The sequence below is a fragment of the Taudactylus pleione genome, unplaced genomic scaffold (genome assembly GCF_031769625.1).
Source record: "Taudactylus pleione unplaced genomic scaffold, aTauple2 ptg000120l, whole genome shotgun sequence".
Taxonomy (NCBI): domain Eukaryota; kingdom Metazoa; phylum Chordata; class Amphibia; order Anura; family Myobatrachidae; genus Taudactylus; species Taudactylus pleione.
In genome coordinates this window covers 7,930,290-7,936,289 of record NW_028284522.1, presented here as the reverse complement: position 1 = coordinate 7,936,289, position 6,000 = coordinate 7,930,290, and the positions used below count along the sequence as shown (strand labels likewise).

The 6,000-nt window shown below is 45.4% G+C and overlaps 1 protein-coding gene across 3 annotated transcripts in view; it reads left to right on the top strand.

Annotated features, from left to right (window-relative positions):
* Positions 1-311: 311 nt before the first annotated feature.
* LOC148524217 (uncharacterized) overlaps positions 312-6,000 on the top strand; it is a 158,965-nt gene continuing 153,276 nt past the window's right edge. For all 3 annotated transcript variants that reach the window (XM_088472061.1, XM_088472062.1, XM_088472060.1), the window contains exon 1: positions 312-392. The gene's annotated coding sequence lies outside the window, so the exon portion shown is untranslated. The remainder of the gene's footprint in view (positions 393-6,000) is intronic.

The following is a 6,000-nucleotide window of genomic DNA, read 5'->3' as shown; positions in this document are numbered from 1 at the left end:
AATTGCTAAATCGTAACTGGGAATGTATGGTCTGAAAAACATACACCCTAAATTATATTGTGTCTTAAACTGTAAAACAAATGCTCACTAATCAACCTGGGTTTGATCTTTAAATGACTGCTACTTTAAAACATCGGGCAGTCTCGCAAGGAACTCACCGATGCCTGCAGTCCTCAGACTGTTACATTTACTCCTATAACTGCTTGAATATTGGAGTTCTCCTGCCTCAAAAACTGTCTGTAGTCCTCAATACAGCAGTGTTTGTTCAGTGGTCAGTACAAGCTGAAACACTAGTTAAATTAACGGAGTTAATTGGAGCTACGTATTTCCTCCTCAGTGTCAGCTTACCACACAAACTGAGGGCAAAGTGCGTTGTGCTGTCTGAAACATTGGTAAGTTGTTTTCGGTATGTATTTGCATGTGGATTAAACTAACATAATGAAAAGATAAAAGTGTATGAGCTGCATAATCAAAACACAGGCCTCAATCTGTGACTAATGATTTGTTCTGCCACTGGTCTGTATGCTACAATGACATTGGAAAGTCTGCTATAAATTCATGCTTATTTTACTTTCATTCAGCGCAAAACATTTTCTGTAACAATATTTGTTTCTATTACCGAATGTCCTGTATCATGTGACTTCCTGTGCCTAATGCATCTATTAATAATATAATTCAGCATAGGGAAGTTTTTGTTAAAAACAAACTCAAATACAGACTTGTTTATGTGCTCTTGATATAATGCTGCCCTTCTAAATATATATCTTTATTATCTATATGCATTAATTTAACAAGGAATGCCAGAAAGCAAGGACCTGATTGCAGACAGGGGTGTAGAATAGCCATAGCAGTACATTCAGCTGCTGTGGGCCATGTGAGTTTTAAGTCCCTAAAGCTAACTGCATACTGCTACTTTGCATGCCATGTTTAATATCCTAGGAAACCCTGCACTTTTACGCTGCTTTTCCTTCTTATAGCAGCCAGTGTAAGGCCTTCCTGACACTGTCGACAGTTCTTGCAGAACAAATTGTGCTCAATGGTGAGTGTGTGTGTGTTCACAGCTGACTTGCTTTGGGCACTCTGCGGCATTGGGTCCTGTCACTCGCAGGTGCCTTGCCTATGCATTAATTGTTGTATGTGATATTTTCAGATGTTTGTTTTTTCTGGCTGTCATGTGATGGTGACTTTGCAATAGGGCCCTAGGGTACTGATGGCAGCATGGGAATAAAACAAACAATATTTTATAAGGACACCTCCCAACCAAATTCATGTTGACATTGTGATAATACTCTGATTCGCCTCATTTATTTTTCAACTAAATTAACCTGGTTGAATTAAGTAATGATTAAGCCAGGCTAGACGACAATCTGGCTGCCTCTTACGGGAGAGGCAACCAGCTCGGCACAGCTGGGGGGGGCGTGTCACTGTTTTGAGGGGGCGTGGTGGGGGGGGGCGTGATAACGCGATCCCATCATCGTGGCCCCGGTACACAATGGCGAGATTACCGGCATTGTGTTGCCGGGGGTGGGGCCACAATGACGCGATTCTGCACGAATCGCGTCATCAGCTGCCCCTGGTTTGGCTAGTTATCAAAGGCAGGAGCAGATGCAGGCGGGGGTTGCTGGCGGGCGGCGCCGCCCAGGAGACTTGCTCACTTTTCCGGAATGCCAGGACTGACATTCGATTTTCGGGAGGCTCCCAACCAGTTCGGGAGAGTAGGCAAGTATGGATTAAGCATTCATTCAATCTATTGATAGGTTGGAAAATAGGTGGGAAAAGCAGAAGCATACCGTTAGAGCACAGTGAAGAGGTGTTAGGGTGACACGTATATAACTGCATAAAGCTATGAGTTATTTCTAGCTTTTAAAGTCACCTCTCAAAACATTTTTTTTACTCTTTAATGCTGAAGAAATTACTTATTCGCAAACTCAACTGTGTTGGTTTGCTTTTCCAGTTATACTGTGTTTACCAAGGATTAATATGCTGCATAAAAATGGACATATCACCAGACCCAAATTAGTAGAAAGGCCACATACAGTATGGGTGTGATAGAATTACAGTGCCCGCAGGCTGCTCCTTAACTTACTGCTCGCAGATTATGGCCCTGATTCAGAGCCGGACGCAAGTGGCTGCTCGTTCGCTCCGAGCGATGTTTGCCCAACTGCGCATGCGTATGGATCGAAATACGCATGCGCGAACCACTCAGTGTGGCCGAAAATCGTGTGCTCGCAAAATAGCGAATGCCTGCTATTTTGAGTGACAGAATGAGGCGTATGTGGGTGGTAACAGGGGAAGGTGCTTGAAAACGGGGAGTGGAGATCCGATCGCAGGTGTGCTTAAAGGTCAAAATGGGCGTTTTATGGGTGTGCATATTTAAAACAGCAGCGTCATTGACCACGTCACTGGGTTAATTTAAAGCCAGAACTGCTCGCAAAATTGTGGTAGCAAAAACCAACCACAAGAATAGCGAGCAGCTCATACCCTCTTCGATGTATTCGATTAATCTAATAAATAGCGGACATGACGTAGGATGCGAGCGGCCAGGGGGCGTATTTTTCCAAAAAACGAACGCAAGTTTTGTTCGCTCGTTCAGACCTAGAGGCGTGAACAGACCGCAAACAGCGAACGGTTCATTTGAATAGCCCCCCCTTGTTTTAGAACGAACGACCGCAAATAGCGAGTGGCTCTGAATGAGGGCCTATGATTCAATATCTTTTATTTTTATTATTCTTTCTTTCCTTTGTCCTGACATCAAAAACAATTGATTGTTTTTACATTACACCGTTCTAAATGCAGGAAAAAAGGGGATGCAGTACCCATTTCATTAGATATAGCAATGAATCACATAGGCCTATTTATGAAGCTTTTCAGGCCCAAAAATAATGCAGAAACAATAGTTACTGCAGGTTTTTATTCATAATTAAGTATACATTATTTCCTATTTACCAAGTGTTTAATGCAGGAGATACCACAGATATCTCCTGTGTTAATGTCAGCATTGGGGCACTGAAGCACACCACCACCCCATGCAATCTATAGGAAGGCTGCAATGGTGCTATTTATCAAGCTAAAAAAAAATGAAAATGATTCAGAGCTTGGGGCCTATTTCTAAAATAATATTTGCAGGATATCTCCTGAAAACATAATTTTCGGCAGGTACCCACAAATATATTAAGGATCCCTTGGATGTACCAAAGCAGATATCTCTAATATTTGGCGAGGTCATTCCATTTCCGACAGCAGAACAGCCCCCAATGCTTTCTATGGGGCAGCTAGGCTGTCTGCTTTACAAAGCTCTGGAATGCTTTGCATTACGTAGCTGGGTCTTGTCAGCTAACGCTATCTTTAGATGGGCTACATTCGCAAAATGTATAGAGAAAGGGATCCGTAGGATGCCTCCATGCTGCTGGATGAAAATTCAAATAATAACGTAACGTCCTCCTATAATCAAACATCCAAACATTGGAGAAAGCAAATTGAGATGGGGGGCATGGGGCCTGATTCAGCAAGGATCGCAAGTGCAAAAATGCATACACCCGGTCGATTGTTGCATTCTGTGCATGTGTATGCATCGCAGGGCGCGTGCGCGAACTAGCCATTGCGATCGGGACTGCAATTGCAGTGACTAGGCAGACTCGTTGCAGAGTGATTGCCAGGAAATACCGTTTAGGGGTGGTGACGGGGGAGTGGTCCGGGAAATGCAGGAGTGCCAGTGCATTTCAACGCTGTTACAGGGGTGTGCATTAATTAGCCACAGCGTCGGCATACGCTGCATGAGCTCTTGCTGCATACAGGAAGTTTAGCAATTTCTGGGTAAGGTCTGATCTGCCTTAATTGTGCGTGAGGCTCAGATGGTACTCGATGGTACTGATGTTTTCGCAGACTTGCAAGGTATTACGGATGTGAGTAAAGGGAAGTGGGCATCTTTATGTGCTGTGATGGCAGTGCAATCGCAGTCATTTGCATAATTTTGCAGCAGACCTGTGTACGCACTTGCTGCCATGCTCGCATCAGCGATCCTTGCTGAATCAGGCCCATGACCTCTTAATAAGAGTAGCCATGCCATACTTGCCTACATCCTGGCTGCTTCCTCTGGGAGGAAGCAGCCAGGTCAGTGTAGCAGGGGGGCGGGGCCTGTATAGAGGGGCGTGGCTGGACACTTTACCAGCATTTAGGGGTGGGACTGGGGCGGAGCCACACGATAGCGTCATTTAGGCTCCGCCCCCCACAACAAAATGCCGATATTTCCGGCATTGCTATGCGGGGGGTGGGGTTATGATGACGTGATTCAGCGCGAATCGCGTCATCAGCCCCTCCGCAGCGGGGGTTTACCACTGCATTGCGGGGGGGACTGGAAAAGTCGGGAGGCCTGCCTATTTTTCCGGGGGGCCGGGAGCGGCACCCGATTTTCGGGAGGCTCCCGGCCAAATCTGGAGAGTAGGCATGTATGAGCCATGCCTCAGGTGGATGTGGGTCACCCCGACAGGCACTTTCACAATAAAAATGCCTTATTTCCTGCTTCGTTTATTGGAATGCCTACTCCCCTCCACCGTGAATAAGGATGGAATGCTGACATAAGCCTGGAGTGGCTTAAACCACAAAGCAGGGGCTGACTTGAGTGATGATCACCTCTTATGTTTGTAATAAAATAGTGTTAGGGGTGTGATTTGTTAATGTTATCTAAGCCACTGGCTTCAGGGCTCAGGCATCGTTCCTTGAAGAATATTCCCCAACCTCCCTCTTATTTCTTTGTCATTGAAGTTGTTAGCTATTAGGAAAGTATGGCTAATGGTTGGGTGCACTCACCTTCATGGAGATTGTATGGAAAGTCAGGAACACTCTCACGGGGACAGCAAATACAACTTACCGGGTGGAATAGTTATGGTGGAAGGTTGAGTTGGATACACTAGTTTTGGTTTTAAAGGTACCCATTGCGTGGTCACCACATGCAATTGTGGTTGTTGGATTTTGCATTTTTTGGGCTGTGTTGATTGTGGACAATTCTTTCATTGTCGCCATACATTTCTTGATTTATTATAAAAAAATATTATTACGTAAAAAAAAAAGATAGATTATTTATTATAAAAAAACAGCTGTCCTATTTAGACTTTATTTGTTGCATCATGCAGATCCAGAGGGAAGTGGGGGGGGGTGATCAGGGGTTTGCATAATGCACAACCCTTCTCCTTTTGGTGACCGCAGCCTCCCCCTTCTCCCTGGAGCCGTGCTCTCAGAGAAGCTGACTGAAATCTTGGCCCTAGAGAGAAATAAGGGGTGATCTTCCTGATCCCCCCTCCCCCGACCAGTTCCACCTCTGTGTGTTTGTTACATACACACACAACATGCCATTAGTGGGTTTATTGTGTGGTGAGAGGGGTGGCCTCTCACCTGAATTGCCCACTTTCTGGTGGGATCAGCTCCCTCCAAGAGAGAGGAAAACAAGACTGGCACATTCTGCACCTGCAATAGTAGTTTGGATCTCCGGGTTTTCTGGACTGCACAGCTCAAACTGGATATATAGAATTCCTCCAGGTTTTCCAGGTCGCCCAGAGCCAGCAGGAAGTCAACAGCACAGGAAGGGTTTAAAACTCTCTCACACACCTCTTTGCTCTTTGCCCTGATGCTGTCTAGCGGCCAGGTAGTAGGATTATGTGTTTGTAGTGCCTGGGAAAGGGCTATGCTGGGAGAGCATGGTCGATTGTGGCTGCAAGCCACTACTGACTACTAAGCACGAGGAGTGCTGGGAACTTTTGTTTTTATTCATTTATTTTCTGTTATGTGCCTGTGTGTGTCCAGGCCTATACTCATGTATGCTACAGTGCAGTGTCTGCTGCCATTAAAAGATGCTTCTTTACCAAATACCTGCCTGTCTGAATTTTTATTTCTACACTCCATGTTACATTTGGTGGCCCGTATGGGGAACTGCACTGCTGTGTCGCAGCACAATCGCTAGACTCCTATGGCGTAGTGAAGGAACTGACAAGACAGAATGGTCGGTAT